Raw genomic sequence first — 26,158 nt, forward strand, 5'->3', positions numbered from 1 at the left:
ACAGTAATTTCTTTTATTGCTAAATTTTTAAAGCCATATGAAAGTTACAAATTTGAGTGGCTAACAATCTCACAAAGTCTCCAGCATTGGTGTTGCTAATAATTCCCCACACCCACCCTTTCAGAATAACCTCTTTTCCAGATATTTATTGGAAGTCCTTTTTGCAAGACCAGCAATATTTTCTGTACTGATGACACACAAGTGAAGGAGGCAAGCAATTCTCTGCCCTCAAATAGCTTATAATACAGTAATAGAGAGGCAACTGGCATAAAAACATGCTTTCCACCCTAAATTTTCCATCCTAAAATCTATTTTCAGGGAACCCACTTTGCCTCCGATAGTTACTAGCTGTCACTTGGCCTCTGTGATTTGAGATCTCATAATTCTTTTTGCAATCAGTGGGCCTCCCATACTCTCAGCCTTGGCTTGTAGAACACAACTGCCACTCACTTTCTTGGTGACGCGGGTGCCCCTGGTACTAGTGCATCCCTTACGACACTGGCAGAAGCTGTACTCTCCCATCTGGAGAGAGATATCCAGCCTTAGTTATTTAAGCTTTTGAGCTTTCTTCCACTGTCTGCTGCAGCACTTCTGGCATCTCCATCATACTTAGAGTGTGCCAGTACTTTCTTCAAACTTTCAAAAGCCAAAGTAGCCACATGTTAGCTCCAGGGCCCTTGCTGGGTAATTAAATATTTTCATATTGGAGAGTGCTTCTAGATCAACAAACTCTTCCTTCTCCAGCCTTCTGTAATGGTCCTCTTGATCCAGTAGTCTCATGATCCGTCCTAAAAATACCTATCACCACACTCCTTCAGTAGATTTTGGTTGGGTCCTTCGACTCTTTATTGGTACAGCATCTTTCTACCCTTTGCAGGCTCAGCATTTCATCTCTCCAAACAGGTCCTGCTATAACTTCACTCTGGTTACTAACCTGGTGGTCAGAAGGAGATGTTGGGCTATATCCAAAGAGTGGGGATGGGGACATGTACCATTTTGCAAAGCAGAGGCCCTTCATCATGGCAAAGCACATGGGAATCAAGAAGACATAAAGTACAACTGCAAGTGCAGATGGTTCATGAAAATCTTGAGTTACAGTGTTTTCAAGTACATCCATCCAGATGTCTCTGTCCAAAGTTTCAGCAGTCCACTTGTTCCAGCCAGAGCCCTGACTGTGGCATAAGACTTGCCAGGGCTGAGAATGCAACCTTCTTGGGAGTTCTGTAGCTCTTATAATTAGGTCCTGGGCCTGGTCCTCTGCTTTTTCTACCTGCTAGCTGCAGGAAATTAAATTTTCTTCATATGTTTCCCAAGAGGTTCTCTGGCTTCCACACTTAGCCATTAATTTAATTTATCAAATACATTAATTGCTCCCAGCAACAACAATCAAATTCCATAAGCTTCATAATTACCACCTCTCCCAAACTTCTAAAGCACCTGAGATATTGCCTTACTGATGCATTTCTTTCTATGGGTATACTGTCCCAGTTCATCTTAAATGAAAACGCTTAACCACTGCACCACCACAGTGTGCCAAGAGCCTCCCACAAGAGCTCTACCTACCACAAATGTTGGGGTCCTCATTGGGACTCACTGCAACTGGTCGGTGGCAATTACGTCTTATTTTAGATTCAGACCCTCAGACCACTCCAGGTACCACCTCTGTTCAGCCAGATTCCCTGTGAAACATTTAGACAGATATATTCCTGCAAGAACTTTGTTTGGGAGAGCCGTTGGGGTCAAACCTGTGAGGGGCTGAAGGAAGTAGGACTGGAACTAGGGAAGAGTTGAACATTGATGCCACCACCACAGAGGTCTCAGCCTGGGACCTCTGGGAAAACTCCTAGGGCAGTCTTGTTGGGGAAGAGCAGGCTGGGCTGTTACCCCAGTCTGGGGGAATAAGCCCTTTAGTCCTGAAAGGTGGATCTGAACAGTGCAACACAGCGCTGAGCACAAGCAGAAACCTTTCAGACACGATTAGCAGAAGACAAGACGGCATGTGCAGCTGTAGTGCAGAATATGGCAACGCAGATGCAAGTTGGTTATTTGAGTTGATGGAAGCAAGATAAAGTCACTATTTTTAATTTTTTCTTTCCATGAAAAACAAAATGAGATAATTAGTTGAGGATGAGTAAACAGATTTTGAGGAGAAAAAAAAAATTACATAGTTCTTCTAGATGATGGAACAACAAATTGACAGAAAAGTAGGACAAGATTGCCTGGGACCCCTGAAACTCACTTGAGATATATTGTCATAAATTTAAGGGTAACCCATCAGCATGTTTGAGTGTTGTTCTTCAAGAACATTTAGTTTCTCAAGAACAAGCACAGGGTAGGCAGAGAGGTGAGTTTCACGAGGCTGAGGTTTCACCTGCGAGTGCAGTGGTGGGAGACGGATAATGGAGTTGATGTTAGAGAGAAGGGGATACACTTTGTGTGAATCATAGACTCTAAACTAAGGAAAGATATTCAGGACAAGAGGGGCACTAATGACAACAAACACAAAGGTAATAGTCAAAATGGTTGGAAAATCTTAAAGAGCTAAATATTTGCAAGAGCAGATGACACGAGACCCGGTGAGCTAGCAATACAAGGAATGCTGAATTTATGGTGGGTTACTTTCAAGAGAGAATCAGGTGCAGGTATCAGAATGAAAATCTGTAGAGTACCTCCATAGGCTTGGATATCCGATGTTGGAGTGATCACTGCAAGTGAGAAACTCAACAGTGTGAAAATCCAGAGTGTGGGTTCAGTCATCACATGATGCTAAAGTCATCGAAAGAAAGGTAAGACAGTGGTGGTGAAAAAAAATATAAGGATCATGTTAAAACTGTCAATAAGTAAGGCAGTTACCAGGCAGTTGGTAGATACTACAACAAGGTGGGGCAGTCCAATTTAAATAGCTAAGGCGTTAGGGGAATGAAGGGCTGAATAAACTTGAATGGTAATAAAAGGAAAAGAACACTTACATTACATATGGGGTGGGAGAGAGATAAAACAGCAGCCATAATAGGAACAGTTGAGAGGCTGCAGAGGAATCAGACATCCTCAAGTGATGGCCGGATTTCAGTAAAACCAAAAAGGAAAAGGAATGTTTACAGAAGTTAAAGATCATACACCATTTTATTGATAACAGAACCTGAGTTCCAGAAAGCATGTGTGCATACGTGGTGAGGTCAGGAAGCCAGGAACTCACGGGAGGAAGGATAGGAATCAGAGTGTTGTATGAGATTATGTCAGATTAGAGGGTGTCCAGAGCCAAATGGAGGTACATAAAGGTAACCATGTATGTCCTTAGGGGCTTGGACTTCTGGGGAAAATTGGGATCAGAGATAGGCACAACAGGAAGATACTGATCTTGATAGACACTTAGGAAAAAAACAAATATTCATTCTTAATTATAATATTCCTGAAACTGTCTCTTGACCATTTTGTAATAGTGAAAACATTCACTTGGAGACTAGGGTAGGACAGTCTCAGGATCCCAGGAATCTCTTTTTGTCTTTCTCAATCCTAGTGTGAATATGGTCATGGCCAGTGAAAGGCCCATGGTCCCAGGAAGTCAATCATAAGACTACAACTGCTGCTTATGGTGATTGCTTCTGGGCTCAAGTTGTGCCAGTTAAAATTTTGCCCATGGTTTCTTTCTTTCTTCTTAATTTTTTTTAACGTTTATTTATTTTATTTTTGAGAGACAGACACAGAGTGTGAGTGGGGGGAGGGGCAGAGAGCCAGGGAGACAGAATGTGAAGCAGGCTCCAGGCTCTGAGCTGTCAGCACAGAGCCCGACGTGGGGCTCAAACCCACCAACCGCGAGATCATGATCTGAGCAGAAGTTGGCTGCCCTACTGACTGATCCACCCAGGCACCCCTCTTTCTTCTTTTTTTTCTTTTTAATGTTTATTTTTGAGAGAGAGAGAGAGAGAGAGAGAGAGAACGAGGCGGGAGGGGCAGAGAGAGAGGGAGACAGAGGATCCGAAGCAGGCTCCACACTGAGGGCAGAGTGTCCAAACAGGGCTCAAAACTCACAACTGTGAGATCATGACCTGAGCCAAAGTTGGCTCCAACTGAACCACCCAAGTGCCCCTTGCCCAGGGTTTCTAAACAGAGCTGGTTGCAAAGACTTCTCTTTGATGACTGACGCATCCGTTTCTGGACCCATGTTCCCCACTATGTGGAAGAAGTCTATCTGCTGAAGACAGAATGAGCAACCCACAAAGAGAAGCAAAGAAGAAAGAGGAAAAGGAGACTTTACTGCATTCTAGTCTTTGAAGCCGATTGTTTCGAATGCCAAAGCTGACCAAACCCTTTCATAAGTGGCCAATATATTGCACTTTTTTTATTACTCTGATTCAAGTTAGATATGTGTCACTTGCAACCAAATGTACTTGACTTGTACATATATTTAAAATAAACACATTTTAAACAATGGGACAGTTCCGCATTGTACTCTTGAAAGTTCTAAGCAGAATGACCTTGAAAGGTCTTCTAATCCATTTCTTTGCCTTCAGGCAGAATGACACTTAAACCGTCCAAGAATGCATGTGGATTTTTAATAAATACCATCTGTTGGTGACATATGCCTGTGGGATTTGTATGTGTAAATTACAATTATGAGATGCTCAAAAAAATAAAAAACAACTATACATTTCTATTGCCTTCTCTGGAAAGTGATGAATCATGTTACAGAGTGCATACTGTATTTCTCTTTTTGAAAGGGCATTACCAATTACTTTAGCGATGTGATTTTCAACAAAGTTGAAATTGCCTTAATGAGACTATCTCAGAATTTCTGATTCTTCAAAGTATGTTCAACTATCATAAAATTTTTAGTTTTTTTTAAATTATTTTTTTTTCAATGTTTATTTATTTTTGGGACAGAGAGAGACAGAGCATGAACGGGGGAGGGGCAGAGAGAGAGGGAGACACAGAATCGGAAACAGGCTCCAGGCTCTGAGCCATCAGCCCAGAGCCTGACGCGGGGCTCGAACTCACGGACCGCGAGATCGTGACCTGGCTGAAGTCGGACGCTTAACCGACTGCGCCACCCAGGCGCCCCAAAATTTTTAGTTTTAAAAAGTCTTACCTTTGACAAATACTTGTTTTTTGCCATCATCAGTGCTGTATGGAAGAAGAAACACAAGTTCGTGGAAAACACACTCCTCCCAGAACAGTAATGACATCATTTCTGACATTATCAAAGGTGCTTCCAGCAAACACTCCACAAACCAGGGCAATGTTGACGTTTCTTCCAGGAGAGCCAGAAACAGTGATCAATGCTCAACAAATAATAAAGGATTTTCTAAAAGGTAAAGAGAGAAATTTGTTTAGGATCCTAAAAGAGTACTACCAAAAATAAAGAGTAAAAATAATTAAATCTCTATCAAATAATAACACATTAGGTAACTTACTGTTCCATTATTGTCAACACCATATGAGATTGTAAGTAATATTTGAAATCAGAGTCTAAGGATTGCATATCCAGACATGAAAAAATTCCTATTTCAGGCATTACTCTGAAAAGGATATAAATGGTCATTCTTCACTCTGACGGCCAAAACAGTGACCAAGAAACAGCATCCACCCTGTTCAGGTCCTTCCCATGATGCAATGTTCCCATAATGCCACAATGTTGGCTTAGGATTTTAGAAAGTCAAAAACAAAACAAAACAAAAATGAAGAGTTAAATGAAATTTAATTTCCCCATTCTGCACAATATACAATTTATGTAGTAAATTTTACAATATGTGTGTTTCAGGGAGCCTGGGTGGCTCAGTCAGGCATCTGACTCTTGATTCTAGCTCAGGTCATGATCTCACGGTTTGTGAGATAAGCTCTGAGTAGGGCTACAGTGCCACGCTTGCGTGGGATCCTCTCTCCCCATCTGTCTCTGTCCCTCCCTCACTCAAGCACACGCTCTCTTGCTCTCTCTCAAAATAAACAAATAAACTTTAAAAAATCCTATAAAAAAAAAAACCAAAATACGTGTGTTTCAAAGTCAGTGTAAGTTTGTACATGTGTATATCAGTTTGTTTGTATGCCGTGTGTATGTCTGTCTCCCTGAGACTGTAGAACTATTTCTATGAAATATCACACTGGGAACACTGTTACAGGCTATTTTCCTTAAAATTCTCCAGACCAGAAAGGCACTGTGGCATTTCATCTATAATAGACACCAGGCACTGGAATGACTTCGCAGGAATGAAATGTGATATTCAAATCAAGTAAAGAAACTAGTTTCTTTGTGCAATTTACATATCTCTATATAATAAAAGGGATCATATTTTCTTCAAATACTTTTTTTAACTCAATAAACAACTCTCTCCTACTTCTGGTTGAAAGTAAAGCCAAATTATTTCAGTCAATAGTTTCAAGAAATAACATTTTACATTTATTTTTCATTTTCATGTTTTATACAATATCTGCCATTTGTTTGAAAATTGAATGTGTGGCTCAGTCGGTTAAGTATCTGCCTTCAGCTCAGGTCATGATCTCAAGGTTCATGTGTTCGAGCCCCACATTGAGTTCTCTGATGCAGAGTGCAGAGCCTGCTTCAGATTCTCTCCCCCTGCTTGTGCGTGCACACTCTCAGTCTCTCTCTCTCCCTCTCTCTCTCCCTCTCTCTCACTCAAAAATAAATAAAAATTTTTTAAAATGAAGTAAAATTTTGCATATTTTGAATTCTCCTTAATTACATGTACTATATATTAAGATATTACCAAGTTATTTGGAAATTTAATTTGAAGATTGAACCTTTACTTGTATTTCCCTAAGTGGGATCCCCTGAACTCTAGTCATAGGAAATATTTGACACTGTTTTTGTGAAGAACACATTTGGAAAATGCTTCCATTAATATATTTAAATCGCTAACACATGCACACACACAAATTTATGTAATTTTACTTAATCCAGCTTTTCCTAATACATATTACTCTAGACTACTCTGAAGGAAATACCATAAAGAACACAGAACTTCCTGATGGAAGCACCATAGACTACCTTAAGGAAGACACCATTTCTATTGGATTAACTTTAAAACATAGTCTACTCTTCATAGGAATGAATTGCTTGCAAAAATACTAAACAAACAAAAACAGAAACAAAACAAAACAAAACAAACAAAATAAAAAAAACCTTCACATATTCACATAAGGCTGTGTGAGCATTCCTTCCCGGCTGGCTGGATAATTACAGAAACCCCAGGGAGAATGGCTGGGGATGGGGACTCTCCCCATCCCTTATTTCTTCCTCACACCTCTTGTCCACACTGCTCCACATGCCACGCCATGGTCACTTCTGTGTATCATACTTGATATACTAATTGCAGAGAATTCTCAGATTTGAAATCCCGAAGCGCTCTGAATTCAGTCTGTCTTTGAGGTATGTTTTCATTAATTTAATATCCGTAGGAGGAGAACAAAACCGAATCATAGAAAACGCTACACTAGGTTTTAGGTGAGATGAGTGCAGGAGCTGCCTTGGCAACAGGAATCAGCTTTTATGCAGGCAGAGATGCAAAACCATGGACTTCTTGACCAAGAAGACAAAAATATACACAGAGCTCTTCTTGTTCCAAAGAGATCTTGAATTCATCTTTTTTTTTTTTTTTCCTTAGTATTCTTCTAAAGTATTTCCTAGCTCTGTCGGGACCTTGTACTAGTCTAAGTATATCACAGATATATGCCACACTTTTATCTTTATCCTTGCACTTTTCTTACCAAATTTTAAACATAAAGTTTTCATATATCTGATCATCTAGGAGCAAACTAAATAGCCAAAGGCCTCATCAAATATTGCACTTTTGCCTTCTCATCAGTTCCCTTGTGATCAGTATCACTCCCCCAACTATTTCTAAGTAGATCTTCACCAATTTCTGCAAGTTTTAATGCCTACCCATCAAACTTTTATTTAAACCTTTGGTTTCTCAGCGATATAAAATTTGAATAATTGAGAAAAAAGGTAATACTGAAGACATAAAATAATAACCATCTAAAAATACATTATAAGATAAGGGGAAATGTCCCACAGTAGAACCCAGAAGCTTCCAAGTTCACTTCCAGGTTCTGCATTACTTCACTGTTTTACATTTTTAGACTAGATAAGCTCTTTCAATACAACAGTAAAGGGAGATAAAGCAATGGATCAATACATAATGATTACAAAAAATTATCTCACTACATTCTAATAGATAAATTATATTCTGAAATTATTTCACCACATTCTAACAGGTAAATAAACTATATATATTGGTTTGATTGGCTCATATATTAGTGCTTTGCTAAGAGAACAATATTTTAGATTCAAGCCTTAAAAGGGGTCAAGTAACTATGGCGAGTTTCCTAATCAGAAACAGCATCCATAATCCAACCAGTCATCCCATATTATCCACCTTGTTGCCTGATGAGTGAATATGGATGAATCCACACAAAATAAAAAATATCACTCTAATAAACAATTCACTGAATGACCAATGTCATTTTCATACATATTTACAGAGATTTCATTGATTCAAATTAGATACAAATGGCTTGCATTGCCTCAAAACCAATAGAATTTCTGCACACAAATTCCTTTTCCTAGTAAGTCATTTTCCCTTCCTTCTTTGAGAAAGGTCAAATGTAGCCTCATCTAGGGACATATTTATCACCTACTCCCTGCCTTCATTTAGGGTTAGGGCTTCTTCTTTGGGTGGGGAGAGCCTTCACTGATGTGCTCCCTCCCCCTTCCTAACCAGCTCTGGAATAGGAACTTCTACTATACGCCCTACACTTAATTTCTATAATGACATTTAGCAAGAGTATCATCATGACTCAATGACATCTACTTGTATGTCTTCCCCAGAAGACAGTGCTTTCTGAATGGCAGGACTGGGTATTTTCCTTTTGTGTAAAAATTAATAAAAAAAAAAAAAAGATAAATGCTTACCTCCTACACTAAGGTCTAAAATCATCATAAAATAAAAATAAATTTATCTGTTTAGTTTGCAAAATCAGATCAATCAACTCTAAGCCTCCATGCATATGCCTAGTTGACTGAAAATTAATGATTAGTCATTTGCTGTGGTGAGAGGGGAACTTTCCACCACTCTAATGTTATGCAAGAGTCCCAGAGGTTTATATGGACCAAAACATTCAGGTATACCCTTCTGTGCAGTCTACCTAGGACAGTGTTGATACTGTCTGAGCCTGAAGGGCAACTTTCTGTCCCCATGCTAGTCCTAGGCACAGATATCTGTCACCAGAAGTCTCAGGGTCTCAGCCATTAGTGATCAGGCCACTGGCATCTCTGTGTCACACCCTTAGAGGCTCATTATCGCCTTTGGAAGCTGGAGGGGAACCCATCCCATGTATCCAACATACACCCAACACAGCCACCTGATCATTCACCCAGGGGACTCTTAGAACTCCTTCACCCCAAGCACTAACCCTGCTCGCTCCTTTCCCTTTCACACTGTCCTTGTTTAACTCTTCTCAAAATGAATTTTCCCCCTGGGGGAGGAGAAGCAGAATAAGGGCAATTTACCTTTGGTCCTACAGTGCTGGCTTCTCTTTCCTGAAGTTCAAGTGGGAAAGGAGATGTTAACAACAGATAGCGGGTTTTTTTTTATCTTCTATTAACTGACTTATTAAGCATCCTTCAGAGGAAAAGACTAGTCAGCCATGTCAGCAAAAACAAGGATTCACTGAGGCAAACATTGTAAGCATTAATTCAAGAACACCCCCTGGGAAGAGGCAGCCTTAGCTGAAATTTTCAAGAGTTGTAGCTCCTTTGCAGTGCTGATGCTATTGTGGAGAGGGATAAATCCAGGTATCTTCACTGCATTAAGTCAACATTCAAATCTTATATTTCCTGTGATTCAAGTTCCAGAATCACTCCAAAACCTAACTGTAGCTTAGCTTCCTATGCAGTTCTGCTGACGAGGATAAACGTAACAGGCATGTCTGTTTGCTGCCTGACAGTTGTTTTTCTTATTGTGAAGTAATAATTGGCATTCTGCTTTTGTAAGTTAGTCTCAAGAGCTTTGAGAATGCATTATATATAAGTTGACAACATGTAGAAGGGGGAAGGCTAACTCAGGGCCAGGCTACTATAGACTGCCTGGGGAGACCACCAGGACAATGCCCCACAACCTACCCTAGGATCATCAGATGCTTTTCCTTCTCTCTCTACAAGCAGTCTAGACTCACATGTGGGGCTCAATAGCTGAATATTGAATGATTAAACCTTTTACATTTTGACAGCATTGTTTAGATTACAAAAGAAGTCTTCAAGCATTATCTTTTTCAATTCTTAAGAAAATGCTAAGGCTGATATGGAAGTTTCTATGTCTGTTTTACAGGTGAAAAAAACTGAGCAACAGAGTTTTGGTGACTGGTTTGAGGTTACATTGTTATTCACCAACCAAGCCAAAATGTATTTTAAAAAGTGGCTACAAATATTTTTAACCTGGATGTGACATTAATGCCTTGCTACCAAAACTCTGCCCCTCAAACCACCTACAGATAAATAATAGTTAATGGTTATGTAGCTCTTAATTCTACACAGGTACTATTCTAAGTAATTTATAGACATCAACTTGTTTAGTCTTTAGAATAACCCTATTATTTATTGTACTAAAGTTAGTACAAATTATTATTCTTATTTTACAGGTGAGGGAAATAAACTTCAGGGAAATTACGTAAAGTGTCCAAGGTCACACAGCTAGGAAGTGGCAGAGACAGGAATCAAACCCGGACACTACTGTTTCCCAAACCTTTGCTCTTTCCCTATGTTATACTGTGAATATATGAAAATCCTTTGCCTGGTTGGATACCATAAATCTCGGATTCTACTTGCAGCTTATTTGTCATGTGCAAAAGGCATCTTTGCCACTTGGTTTAGTAACCATGTTTGAGATTTGACGTCTATATCCATATCTCATCAGGCTTGTACTTGGAAATCTGTCACTTTCTTCAGCCCCGCCACATCTGCCAACCTATACTTTCTAACACAAGGACAATCCCAAGAACTGACACCTGCACTCTCAATTCTAGACTTCCCCAGTCTGATTCAAACTGCTTCCAAATGGAAGTCCAGTTATAATTGACAAGATGAGATAAAATTTTATTCTATTAAAAGACAATTCTTTGGAATACCAAATGTTTTTAGAATAATGTCCTGCCCCATGCTTCTCCAGTATCAGATCAACTTACTAAATGCCAACCTGTATTTCAATAGGTATCTCATTCAACTGACTCTTTTGTGAGTCAGTTTTGAGAGTATTCCCTCCTTAAGCCACCCACCACAATCATCTCTCTCTCATTTGAGAAATATTTATTGAACCACTAATATATGTAAGAAATAAGCCTAAATGGAATCCTATGAGATAAGATTCCAAAGGCATAGCCTTTGTTGTCAAGGAGCATACTATTTATTAGAACTAAAAGATACACAGAAATGAATATTAGAAGAAGAGTATTATTAGTTGCAAAAGTTTTGTTTTTGAAGAACTCTGGAGGAGAGATTATCCCATTTATTCTAAGGAGTCAAGAAGTCTCCTTAAGAAAATCACATTTCAGGTAGAGTTGTACAGGAGTGCCAAGGAAAGAGACTACTTCAGGTTGAACAACTTGTAAGATCAAAGAACAGAAGTTAAGACAAAGCAGAACAGTTTTCTTGCTTGGCTAGAGCACTGTATGGATCCAAGAATGTAGCAAGAATCATCTTGGAAAGGTAGGTTGGGGCCAGAGTGTATGAACCTTGAATGTACAGCTCAACATTTCACTCTAAAGTAATTTTGGAAGTGAGTAACGTTCTTTTTGTTACATTGCACAGTGGCTAAAGCAAGGGACAGTGGGGGTCAGAAAAAAATCTCCAGCTTTGCCACTTAGTAGTTTGGTGGCTTTGAGTAAGTCATTTAACCATTCCAGGTCTCAGTCTCCTCATCTGTGAAATGATAATGAATATAAGAACTACACGTCATAGGGTGTGATGGCAATTAAATAAAGCAATGCTTACAAAAGAAGACAGTGTGGGGATTGGCATTGGTAGATACTAGGAAACACTATTAGTACTGAAAAAGCAAATAAGTAGTGAAGACTTAGGATTCTCATAATTCATTTTGCATGCATTGGAATACTTTCTAAATCATCTGTGCCCCTTTGCGATAAAAGGCATTTGACACCATATTCCACGTGTGTGTAGTTGAGTACTACGTGGACACCTGCCTCAATCCTGTTCTTTGCCCACTTCTGTCTTTGCATTGGTCTTTCTGGCAGACACATCACACAGATAGTACATATTAATTTTCTGTTTCGATAAAACCCGTGGGACTTTTTCACACATACTACAACTGCCATGCCAAGCCTCCTGAGTCCTGTCCTCATGCAATTATTTTTTTTTCCCTAAATGTAGGAATTCAGATCATCTCTGTTAATTTAATCGTATTAATTTCAATCGATTTCCTTGTAGAAATCATTTTAAAACTACTAATTTTAATCTAACATTTTAACTTCAAATCACCTGAAAATTTAATAAGCATTGAACCTCTCACTAAAATATCTAACTAGGTTAGAACAAGAAGAGTTCTGAATTTTATACCCTCACATGTCTCCTCTAGTTTATTAACTTATTAATCGACACTATTAGGCTATGATAATTCAGCCAGCTAGATTTTTCTTAATATTCTTATGTACTTCTTGCTCAAAAAGCTATCTTCAAACATTAGATCAAATATTCTTCCCAAATAGGATATAATTTATCTGCCCCATTATTTGTAATAGAAAGTAAACTAGATGTTGTTGTCATAACTTGTTCTTGGTAAATACATACTGGCTTTCCATAATCACTATTTTCTTATTTAACACTCTCCCCAAATTTGTTTTATATCCATGCTTTTCTCAAAGTTTCCTGTGCATATGTAGAAGAAACCTGGCCAAATGTTCTTACTGAAGCTTTTCCAGATTAAGACTGTATGGATTCTTGAAGTAACACATTAGCTGTGTGGGTAGATGGTATGAAAATGGATCCATCAGAAGACAGGGCAAGACTCTTAGCTACATCTATACCATGAAATGTGTTTATTTACAAAGATCTTCACAAGGAGATGGGGTAGCTTCAATCTTATATGTTATACTCTTTTAAGGCACATTTGAATATATTTTGCAAGCAAGAGAACCTTTCTGAGGCTTTTCATTTAATTTTTTGTGGAACTATCAGGTGCGCAAAGGAAGAATACACCAATTAATTTGGTTTCCAATTAATTTTGTTTCCTGAAGTCATTTCATTCTAAGACAACAGCTGGAAATCCCCTTATTTCACATAGGCACTAGCAATTAACAGTATAAAAAATTAACAGGATGCAAAGATTTCATTCTGCTTAACAATCAGAAGGAGTTGTTCTATCAAAAGGAGTTGAAAGGGGCTTCCTTTGACCCTGACCACCAGTTCCATTTGTAGTTCATTGTCCCAAATCTCTTGCTCTAAAAAGCTTTCACAGAGCAAACACCTCGGTAGCTTGTTCTGTCACCTCTATTGCACTTTGTCCAATAAATTGGGTCAATATACTTCCTATTCTCAGCCTTTTCTTCTGACTCAACAGGATGCTGGCATCATTCCAAACCTGCTGGGCCCCAATCCTGGTTTAATAGAAATTAAAAAAACAAAAATCAATGAGAGAAAAAATGTTTCTGGATAGCTCAGCTGACATAGCCACAGGCAGGAGCTGGTTAGTGCTATTCGGCATTATCCACATGATCAGACAGACATAGACTGTTATTTCACAGTTCACCCTGCCGACCAAGTCACTCAATTGTTGCAATCAGTGCTAATGCTTTAGGGTAAAAATAAATAAATAACAAATGTGGACTCTAGCACATGCACTGGCTGGTGCTGTGAATACACACGGAACAGCACTAGAGGTAGATTCAGCCAGCCAAGGTCTAAATCAGCTAGCTAATCAATTCCTGATTTGTCTTTTTCTTTTTCTTTTTTTGGTTTCTGCTTTGTCAGTTAGCTGGTTGTGACCCATGAAATTCCTTCTTCGGAAAAGAGTTTGCTTTAGGTAATACTCTTCATTCTAAAAGAAAATCTACTGACTATGGCATCATTGGGTGACAATACCAAGCACAAGCTACCACAAGCCAAGAGGCAAAAGGGAAAGGTTATCTAGTAAGTAACAAGGAGAGATTTCTTGCCTTGAAGTATATGAACTCCTTAAAGGCTTTAGAAGCTACCTTCCCATGCAGTAGCCTAGGGATGCTATAATTCATTCAAAGAGCCACATTCAGAATGGGGAAAATAGAAATATAAACCTATCCAACTTGGCACGAAAAACTTAAATGGGTTTGAATAATTGAAAGCAAGCAGACTTTACCATATTGCAGCCAAAATTCAAATGGCATGCTGGCTCTTGAGACACAGAAAAGCAATCTAGGGCATTATCTCATGTGTCATTCGCTCTACTTTTCTTTAAGAAAACTATAGCAAGAGGATTTGTGTTTTAAAGATTAATGCCAGATATGAGCACCGGGAAGAATGAGTATCTTTAAAATGCTGAAGAGGCAGAAATTTAGGAGAAAACAGATCTATTCATAATTTGAAATTCTGTCTTTCCTCTGTTGGCTGAGTAACAGGCTTTGTCATCTACTACAGTAGCACGGAATGTTGAAATGTTGAAGGAGTGGGAGGGAAGGAGGTTGCTGCAGGCAATATCATCTCTATTATCTGTATTAAAAGAAAAAAAGAGCATCATGTTCATAAAGGAAGGAAATACCTGTTTTCACCAGCAACAATAGAATTTCATAGTTTGGCTGCGTTATTTTAATGTCTCCCAAATTAGCTCTCATTCCTTACCACAACCTTGCATCGTAATCTAGACTTTGTGCAAAATAGAACATACAGATATTCCTCTCATGCATGATGTCCAAATTATAGTCATAATTTTATAATAGTTTAAGTCAGGCAACCAAGTAGGATTTCATTCATAAACAGAAATTCTTGTCAGTTTCACAAGCTAGGAGGAAAAATATAAAAACACTTGGTGAAGAAACAAAAAGAGCGGATGGGTTGTCCCTGGGACACATTGTTTGCAGTAAAAGGTTAACTTCATCAGCAGAAAAATGACAGAGTAGAAATAGCAGTAATCAAACAGAAGCAAGTAGTAGGGGAAACCTATTGAAAAGCAATGGGAAAGCGGAAAGAACTTGAGACAAAGTAGCAGATAAAGACGTTTTTGAATAGAGGCTATGTGACAGAATGCATGACCAATAAATTACAATTTGATTAAGAAGGTTATAAAAATCGGAGGGAGGAGAAAGAAGATGACTCTCTACTGAATGTAGAAGGTGGAGATTGTTAATTGTCGGAGCCTTTGAGCCTGCCAAGTGCCCTAGGCTTAACAAAACATTTTGTCAGGGACGCCTGGGTGGTTCAGTCGCTTAAGCAACTGACTTTGGCTCAGGTCATGATCTTGAGGTTTGTGAGTTTGAGCCCCACATTGCGCTTGCTGCTGTCAGCATTGGGCCAGCTCCAGAACCTCTGTCCCCCTCTCTCTCTGCACCTCCCCCACTTGCATGCACACTCTCTCTCTCAAAAATAAATAAACACTAAATAAATAAACACATATTTTGTCACATGTCTGGTTGGTGGGCATTAAGAAGGGCACTTGTTGGGATGAGCACTGGGTGTTATACGTAACTGATGAATCACTAAATTCTACTATTGAAACCACTATATGTCAACTAACTTGAATTTTCAACAAATCTTGAAGAAAAAAATGTCAATTTCCCACCCTCTCCCTCTTTTTATAGGTACAAACAGTAACGTGGCTCAATTTCTGAAAGCTAACCAGAAGAAATGTGGATATAGACAAGTGCATTCTGAATAGCAAAACAAACCGAATTTTCTCCTTTTATTGAATAGTTGCCTTAATTGTTTCCTGAAATAGAATAACCTCAACAATACTACCTCTGGAGAAGAAGGGGTACTCGTCCATCTGGGCCAGATGCCATCCGGTGATGCAACTCAGATCACTCTCTGCAATGGGAGGGTCAATGGTTTCCAGTGCAGAGTTGGGGCCACATCCAAGTCACTGAAGGGATTTTTCTAACTGCACAGGCCTGCCACCCAACTGCAACTTAAGAAAATGTTGTTCCATAGGTTGATAAATCTCCCCTAAAGATAGCATACTGGCCTCAGGGATCATTTAGACACAGATGTTATCTTTCTACACTGGTTTTCCTCCATGATTCTTTAATGTAAGCTGTAACCTAGATAACAATGGCTCCAAGCCAAATACCAATTTACATATCAAAGGTACATCATGGGGTACATTTGTGTTGACCTAACCATTGTGTTGACTTGAAGAGAAAAAATGAACTGTTAGTGAAAATTATTGTGTTAATTCAGATTTACTGAGAAGATCGGATTAGATGTGCAAAAGATTTATTAGGGGAAGGAGCATCAAGCAGAAGGAAAAAAAGGAAGAATGGTAGGGTAGGAGTTTCCAAATGACTGGCAATGTGACAATAGTAAAACTTTTTTGAAAACTCCCCAAATCCTCCTAAATAATAAATCAGGAACATTTAATGAGACAAAACAAAACAAAACTACAGAGAGTATCCTCAACAAAACTAGGGATAAGGTATCCCCATGGGCTTCAGAACAGGCATTAGTGTGTCTAAACCATCAACAGCTGTGTGCCCTACACAGAGGAACAACTATATGCTCAGATCACTGATGAGTGGAAGAGTGATACCCATTTATCAACCCGTGAAAACCAAAATTTAATCCAAAATAATCACAACCAAAATAAGATAATCCTATGGAAGCCAAGACTAAGGATTTGGGAAAAACCTGAATGTCCTTACAGGACACAAGTTTCAGAGAAAGCAAATATGGCTTATGAACGTGAGAAGATTGAAGAGAGCTTTGTCAGTGTATGTGCTTGAGAAGTACACAGCAAATATTCATTTTTAGAAGTACAGAGTTTTACTCTTAAGGAGCACTATTGGAAATAGATGCTTAGGTGAGTGAGTAGAATAGGAAAACTGGTTATAAAAAGAGAGAGAGAAGTTTCAGATACTTCTCTTTGGGTGCTTTTGGAGGCACCCAAAGGAATTAAGTCCTGGAAAGTGGTATACAGGCAAAATAATGAGAATAAGTCTGATATCACTACCTTGGAATGCAAGCCTATGCAGTTGAGAGCTGAAGCATGCATTTAAAGAAAGAAAATACTTCTAATCTAGACTTACCTATAAAAGACACAAAAGTATCTACACAAAGGCCATAGCTTGAGTATTTCACATAACAGAATGGACCTTCTCAATCCAAGGAGCTCTCCGTAGGAACATAGTCCTGATGGCCTAAGAAAATCTACAACACTGGAATATGGGAAGTGATGAGAAAAGCAATATGATCTAAACCATATAAAGTTATTGACAAGAAGTGACTGGGTGGCCCTTGATTTTGGCTCAGGTCATGATCCTAGGGTTGTGGGATTGAGCGCTGCACCAGGCTCCATGCTGAGTGTGGAGCCGGCTTGGGATTCTCTCTCTCTCTCTCTCTCTCTCTCACTCTGCCCCTCCCCAGCTTGTGCATGTGCATGTGTGCTCTTTCTATCTTTCTCTCTCTCTGAAAAAAAAGTTATTGACAAGAAAAATGATGAAAATGAACCTACTGATATTTCAATAACCACAGGGTATACACACTAGGAAAATCTGTCAATAAAAGAAGTGAAAATGAGCTGGAAAATGTCAAGAAAATTAAGAACACAACCACAGCTTTGAAAATAGCACAAGTCTTAATAGAAAGCCTAGAAATTGTATGACTATATATCAAGAGAATAGGATACCAAATCTCAAGAAAAAATAGAAAAAAAATTCATGAATAAAAACTGAAATAGAAGGAATATGAGTGAGTATACAGAAGCCAGTGCAGTATAAAAAGAAAATTTATAAAAATTTAAGCAGAATTTTTTTAAATGTTTATTTATTTCTGAGAGAGAGAGACATAAAGAGAGAGTAGGGAAGGGGCAGAGAGAGAGGGAACCACAGAATCTGAAGCAGGCTCCAGGCTTTGAGCTGTCAGCACAGAGCCCAACATGGAGGTTCAACTCACAAACCATGAGGTCATCACCTGAGCTGAAGTTGGACCCCCAACCGACAGAGCCACCCAGCCACCCTTAAACAGAGAGTCAAAAGAATTTTCAAAAAAACTGTTGGGTGTGGCCACGAGTGCTGCCCGATCAGGAAGTCTGGCTGGAGAACCTGGGCAGCCACAGAGGCCACCGTATAGCCCCACTCAGGCCAGGAGCAAAGCCAGCAAATCTACTCAACTGCTGAGCATACCTTACAGCCCCATTGCATCAGGGAGCCTAAATAGTGACCCCAGGGCAGGCTGAGAGCCCAGCGTTATGGCCTTGCCTGATTGCCAAGCACAGCCTACAGATTCACCCAGGCAGGGAGCCCAGCCAATGACCCTGCCCAATTGTGGAGCATAGTGAGCGTTTGGACCCCATCAAGGAACCCAGAGAGCAACTTCACCCAAAAGTGGAACACAGCTAGCAAGCAGCTCACCACAGAGCTTGTGACCCTATTTAACTTCAGGACACAGTCTGCCGCCCCACCTGATCATATATATAGTACTGCCTACTGCCCGGCCCAACTGCAAAGCCCTGGCCTGTCTGAACGTGTAGCCCAGCCAGCAGCAGAATCTGCTGGGATATCCCATCACTTTTTGCCATATTTTCTTCATTGGAATTGAATCATTAAGCCCAGACTATACTCAAAGAAAGAAGAATTAAGTTCTAGCTTTTGAAGGGAGGACTATCAAATAATTGGTGGCCATACCTCTAAACTATTACAACCATCAATTAGGTGTTTTTCCAGAAACAGACAATTTGAATTTAAAATTAATATGGAAAAAAATAAGCAAGAATATCTAGAAAATAATTGAAAAAATATCATAATATAAGGGAGCTTGCCTTATATATTAATATATTAAGCCATATTACTATGTTTTTATGATTTAAAAATGTAAAAGCACATGAACCAGTGGAAAAAGAATAGAACATCCCAAACAGACCCAAGTACATACAGAAATATACAGAAAGGTTGACTTTTATTTATTTGTTTTTTTAAGTTTATTTATTTATTTTGAGAGAGCGGGGAAGGGGCCGAGAGGGGGAGCGGGCAATGTGGGACTCGAACCCATGAACTGTGAGATCATAACCTGAGCTAAAACCAAGAGTCAGACACTTAATTGACTGAGCCACCCAGGTGCCCCCAAAAGGCAGACTTTTAATAAATGGTGATCAAAAAACTGGGGGGAAAATCACTAGAAGAAGAAACAAACAAAAAATGTAATAAAAATAAATAATCTACAGAGAAAAGCAGGGAACCCAGTGGAGAAGATACAGAGGCAAGGTAGACACCACTGAAAATGACTTCACAGATAGTATTAATTTTGGAAGCACACGTTTCATGTATTTAACAACAATATAAATTAGATAACAGACAAAAAGACAATCATAAAAGCTACAAATACATTTAAGCAAATAAATCTAACTGCATATTGAGTTGGTGACAATCACATGGAGGATACAGGATCTAGTGAAGAGACGGATTTACAAAAGTGTGGGCAAAATGAAAGATGAAACCAAGAATGGGTGATGCACCCCCGGACTAGGAAGAGAGGGAACAGTTGTCACCATTAGGCTACTAAGGGCCCAGAGAGGACATGACGTGGATATGCTGGAATCTAAGGAGATGCATAACCATCTGACACAGCCACCCTGTAAGAGCTACAGTCTTAAGTAGGGAAACACAGCCGGCAGCCCAGCAGGAAAAACCAGGGGAGGAAACACCCCAGCTTCACTCTCCTGCCCTTCAAATGTCCTCTCCTCCACAAAGGAGAGCCGGAGAGAAAATGAGTTCAACTATGCCCTTTCTAGGGAGTGCTTCCCACCACACAGAGCAGGATAAAACACTGAGAACAAATGCAGAAGGGCAAAAAGAGAATGTACAGTACCCCAAAGAAATAATGTTAAATTTATTAGGTGAGCTAATGCATAAAGATTATGTGAGAAAAGGCTCTTATTTTTAGGGTTCAAACAATTTCAAAATCTTTAAAAATTTAGAAATATACAAGATGTAGTAAGTTAAAAATTTGGTCGTTGCTGTTTCTGTTTTCCTCATAATTGGGGATGAAATGCATAGTGTTTTATACTGCTGACAAAATGGAAAATTGTCACAATCTTGCTAGAAACCTATTTGGCAATAGGTACCAAGAGGTATAAAAATGCTATAGGCTACAGTCCTCCAAGCTAAAAAAATAAGTAGATGGTATAAAAAATGTACACACAAAAACAACCATGGCTGGAGTATTTTAAAAAGCAAATTGTAAGAAACTTAAAATTGAATGATGAGGAAATGTTACCTAACACTTAAGTAGTAATTTTAAATTCAATGTACAAAAAGTTTTAATGACTTGGGGAAATGCTCCACAGCCCTCAGGCTCTTTTAAGTCCTCATGGGACAAACTTAATATTTCTGTTATTATGCTAACCAATTTATTTTAATCAATATAGAATAGTTAACCTGTTTCATAACTAAAATATCCATCAGGATAACGCTGAAATGATGTCTCTGTGACCTCTGACTACAAATCACCTCCACTCATTCTTTTACAAGAACTTATGTATCTATTTAATCAAGTAATAAATTATATCCATCCTTGTTAAAAACACAACAAACCAAATCAGAAAAACCTAGATAACATGAAAGCTTCATTTACCATCACTCCAGACCCTATCCTTTCCTCAGAGCAAACCAGACTCAGAGTAGGAAATTTAACTTTCCAAAAGTTCATGTATATGTAAAATATATATACATAAGTACATGTATGCCTATGTTATATGAGACCTATATATACACATGTATAGTTACATGCATATACAGCCAAACACACATTATACATGTGTGTCCATGCATATATAAAAATACATGCACATACATACATAAATAATCCAATAATAGGTTCATGTAACATTGCTTTCCATTTTCAAAGGTTTTATCAATTTATATCCTATAAAGTTTTTGCTTACATACTGGCCAAATATAGTCCTCATTTACTTCAAATTTTGTCAATCTTATGGAAGAAAAGTATCTTTGTTATTTTAATTTGCATTACCAACTGTAATAACTTTCATGTTTATCAGTCACTTGAATATCTTCAACAATAAATTGCCTGTTCATATCCGTTGTCCATTTTTCTATTTAATTCTTTATGTTTAAGTCTTTATGTTTTTCCTTTTGATTTTTTTTTTTTTTTTTTTTTAATTTTAGAGAGAGCACATGCTCAAGTGAGGGAGAGGGAATCTTAAGTAGGCTCCATCCTCAATGCGAAACCAGAAGCAAGCCTCAATCTCACGATGCTGGGATCATGACCTGAGCTGAAAACAAAGAGTTGGACACTCAACCAACCAACTGATGGGGATGTGTGCTTTTTTTTTTTAAATGAAGAACGTCTATGTCCTGCTATTTTTTTTTTTATGATTGCATTACCTTCCCCTGGTATTTTTATTATTTACACATTATATTTTCAATTCTTGTGTATAGTTCCTACAAAAAGATCCATTTTTACTAGATTTTTCCATTTGTTGCCACACAATTTTCCCATTATTTTTATTCAATGTTTTGATCACTTCAATATTAATAAATCGTCTCTTAATTTCTAATTTTAAATAAATAAATATTTAGTTAGATCAGACTTGCCAGAGTTGCATCTATTTTATTGGTCTTTTTTAAAGAATCCATTTTCATTGTATGGTTCAGAACTAATTCATGATTTGCTGCCTTTTTTATTAATTTCTTCATTCTATTTTCTTCAGCTTTATTCTATTATTTTCCTACCATTTTAATTCATATGTTAATTTATTTTTTAAGTTTTTGTTATTTTCAAATGTATATATATCTCTGAATTTAATTCATATGATATGTTGTTTAAACCTTTATCTTTCTTCTAAATAGATTTTGAGCTTTTTAATAGCAAAATTGCTTGCCATGCCATCTGTGTTTTGATATTTACATACAGTCTGAGAGTTGCCTATTATTAGAAAATTTATTTTCATAATTAATATGTCTGGTCTTCTTTAATCTAGTTTTATGCTTTTTATTTATTGTACTTCCCTTACATTTTACTTTATTTAATTTTGCCCTTGCAATTTGAAAATAAGTATACTGTTTTCGTTTTATAACTGTTAAATTTTGTATTTTTTAAAATATTGAAACCTCGGGTGCCTGGGGGGCTCAGTCGGTTGAGCGTCCAACTTCGACTTAGGTCATGATCTCACAGTTAGTGAGTTCGAGCCCCGTGTCGGGCTCTGTGCTGACAGCTCCGAGCCTGGGGCCTGCTTTGGATTCTGTCTCCCTCTCTCTCTGCCCCTCCCCAACTCATGCTCTGTCTCTCTCTCAAAAATAAATAAACAGTAAAAAAAAATTAAGATATTGAAACCTGGTGTCTCTACTTATGAATATCTATCATTTAAGAACATATCCTGACTGCTTCTATGTAGAATGAGAAAACTACCCAATATTTTATTCCACTTCTACTCTTCCATATTTTCATTTTTTGTTGTAATCTCTATTGAAACCTTGCTTATCATTTCAAGCTACTTATTATTATAATTATTTATAACACTTTTGCATTTTTCCATTACTTTTCTTAGCACCACTTTCAAATTCATTGTTAAAACACTTATTCCACTGAAGTAATGAGTACCACTTTTAAGTTTTTGATAATGGTTTGCTTTCAGAATGGAATGAAGGCCAGCATTTTAGTCTCTATTTCCTTTTCCCCATGTAAATGGAAACCATCACAACCTTTCCCCTTGTTAAAACCCCTTACAAAAGACCTTTAACCCAGTGTGCCAAGAATGGGTTACAGGAATGATGACAAGGGTTGGAATCACCCAGCCCTGTGGGCGGTTGAACAAACACCCTGGTCTTGGAACTCCACACTAGTCACCCGGCTGCAAACAGCCCTGAGCATTTGCCATGCAACACTTCATTTCCTCTGCAATGCCACATTGCAAAGACCTGCTAGAAAGTCCTGCTATTGCTTTCTCTTCAAAGTTGTGGAAAAAGTTTGAAATCCAGATGTTTTCTCCTTATTTTATTTAATGTATTTCTGTATCCTAGATATGTGTGGGTTTCTTTTTCATTGTTAAGTATCCGGGCTTTTATCAGAATGTGTTTATATTCCATTTCTTTTAGTAACATTTGACAAATCATGGGCCATTTGAGTTTACAGAGTAAGTTTACTCTTTAGTTTGGAATGTTTTCTCTCATAATCCTTTTGCATATTTCTTGTAGATCATTTATTCTAATTTTTCTTCAGAAAAACAGCAAGTTTTCAATATTTTTCTGTTCGTCTTTTATATTTATCATCTTTCCATTAATTTGTTTTTACCTCTTTTTCTTTTCCTCTGCATTCTAGACAACTTCTTAATTTAATCTTTTTTGTAATTCTTGATCTTCTGCTATGTCAGGCCTGTTCTTTGTCTACAACAGATAAAAATTTATTTCTATTTTAAAAAATTTATAACATTTTTATTTACTGTACCTAACAACTTTTATATTACCTTATATGTCTTGGCACACATATTTTTTCATCTCTGTTATCTTATGTCATCTCTTTCCTATAATATTTTATAAAATTTAATTGAGTTCAAAAATTTCTAGTGATGAAAGCTACAAAGAAATATGTATATATTTATTATGTATGTATTATTTATCTTTTCTTCTGGTTAACAAATCTGTTTATAACTTCCAATTTTTGTTTGCTTGTTTTTCTTTTACATTTGCCAAAATGGTGACAATTCCATGCGGCATCTCCTTTTCCCCAAACAAACAACTATCTGATTTAGGCACCTCATTCTTTGATTGAATGCCATTGTCTTCCTCTCATTTGATCTGAAGTTGTAAAGTCAGTTGATTGGTTGTTTTTTCAGTCAACTAGAAGGCTGAGAAATACAAAGAACTGTAGCCAGTGGAAAGACTGCCTTTTAGTGTTCCTATAAATAGAAAAGATAAAAATATCTTTGATTACAGGTCAGATCCTGTATCTTAGTGCTGTTACCTAGTGCTGTATCCTAGTGCCTTTTTATTTCAAAAAAGAATTTCTGTGTTTGGAAAAAAAAAATAAGTAAATCTGTCAAAATCTGTTGTCACTCACCCTCTGCTTCTACCTTCCCCCACAAGATCTGGCCTCTGGCATGTCTATCCCCAAATTTCACCTGGTCCCCTTCAAAAGGAGGCCACACCACAGAGGAGCCTGAAGCTTTGGGCAGATATTCTTTTCCTTTCCAAAGTTAAAGCACTAGAATATATACTTGAGTTTATCTGGATCCCAAGTCCATATCTTTTTCTACTACAGATAAGTGGCCCTCACACTCATATGAACACCTTTAAAGAGTCTTCCATCCCCATTGTGCTCAAACATTGTTAAACTAATAGCTGTTTGCTTGCTCACTGCCTGCATGACTGCTGGATTGATTAGAGGAGCCCCTATTACTACAAGCAGGCTAGTGTTTGGGATGCCCCTTTCAAATAAAGATTCTTATTGTTGATCATGAGGATTCCTGGAGCATGTGTGATTATATTTCAATATACCAGTCAATGAAAAACATGGTATCCCTATCTCAGTAAAAATTCCAACTATGTATTCTATTCAATCAAAAGTATCTGCTGGGTTTCACTCTGTTTCTTTCAAGGTGATAAAAAGATAAGTGATCAGTGGGGAATCTGTAGATACAGATTCAACATGATGTTGAAAAGAAAGTATGGGCACCAGGTCACACTTGTGACCCATTTAGGGTACAGAAAGGCCTTTCATTATGGGATATTCTGCCCATAAGATTGAGTTCAGGGCTGGCCAATAGAATGTTATGCAATGATGGACATGTTCTATATCAATACATTTGATACACTAGCCATTAGCCTCTGGTGACTGTTGAGCACTTGAAATATGCCAGAATGACTGGCATACAGAGGACTGTATTTTAAATTTTATTTAATTTTATTTAATTTTAATTTAAATATCCACATATATTGTACAGCCCACAGCTAATCAAATCATTGACTTATTTTTAGCCAACTTTTCTCCCCTAAATCTAATCTCCCAATTATCCCCAAAGCCACTGGAGTTTATTTCAAAAAGATTTTGAAGCAGGTATTGCCTTTATTACAGTTTTTCCCTAAGAGATCACTCTCAATTTTAAACGACATCGCGTATTAGGTCTAGAAGGTTGAGGGCATTGACCTCTTCTCTCCACGAATTCTGAGCCTTATCTAACAGTGAGACCACAACATATCATCAAATATGAGTTAGCTGGAGGACTGGGACCCCTATAAACTTGACAAGAACATTAGGAAGGAACTGAGCTCTTTTATCTTCACATTGTTTTTTCTTCCCCCTCCAGAGTCCCTTCTATTCATAGAAGAGTTCTGAAGAGTTTACCATCACTGATCTCAGTGGTCCTCATCCTCCATGCCCAACAACCAGCAAGATCCGATCTCATAAAAACAAACACCTAAACCTCATGTTATTTTTTAAATGTGTGAGTTTTACTATAGTAGATATTCAATTTCGAATCTCACCGTGTCTGTAAAGTAGTGCATTTTCATTGTCTCTCACCATTTTCCACTTCTGAGTTTAAAAACAAAACGAAACAAAACTTTCTGCCTAATGACATATTTTATGCACAGCATGTGGTTAAAATTAAAATAATACCATTCATTCCACATACAAATTATTTTTCATCTTGGGAAAAACACTGATTACTCCCAAGGAACATTGCTGCATGGTAGTTATTACTTCACCATTTAACAGATGAAGAGTGGGAAAAGGAAATAAATACAGACTAAAAGGAGTATCTGTGTGGATGCAAGAATCAAAGTTAGACGTTTAAGGTGTGTGATTTTTCATCTCAACCTCAGACCTGTTCTCTCTCCATTTAGGGTTGTAACCATAAATCACCCTCAATTAATTGTGAGCATATTTTACATAGTAAATCTAAACTCCTACCAACAGACAGCCTTCCTCTAACCAGAAAGAAGAAGAAGAAAGAAAGAAAGAAAGAAAGAAAGAAAGAAAGAAAGAAAGAAAGAAAGAAAGAAA

The 26,158-nt window shown here is 37.9% G+C and overlaps 1 pseudogene; it reads left to right on the forward strand.

Moving 5' to 3' along the window:
- The first annotated feature begins 1,997 nt into the window (after nucleotides 1-1,997).
- Nucleotides 1,998-26,158, forward strand: part of LOC121032725 (60S ribosomal protein L27a-like) — a 32,441-nt pseudogene continuing 8,280 nt past the window's right edge.

This window comes from Herpailurus yagouaroundi, unplaced genomic scaffold (assembly GCF_014898765.1).
Source record: "Herpailurus yagouaroundi ecotype Mexico unplaced genomic scaffold, PumYag 142, whole genome shotgun sequence".
NCBI lineage: Eukaryota > Metazoa > Chordata > Mammalia > Carnivora > Felidae > Herpailurus > Herpailurus yagouaroundi.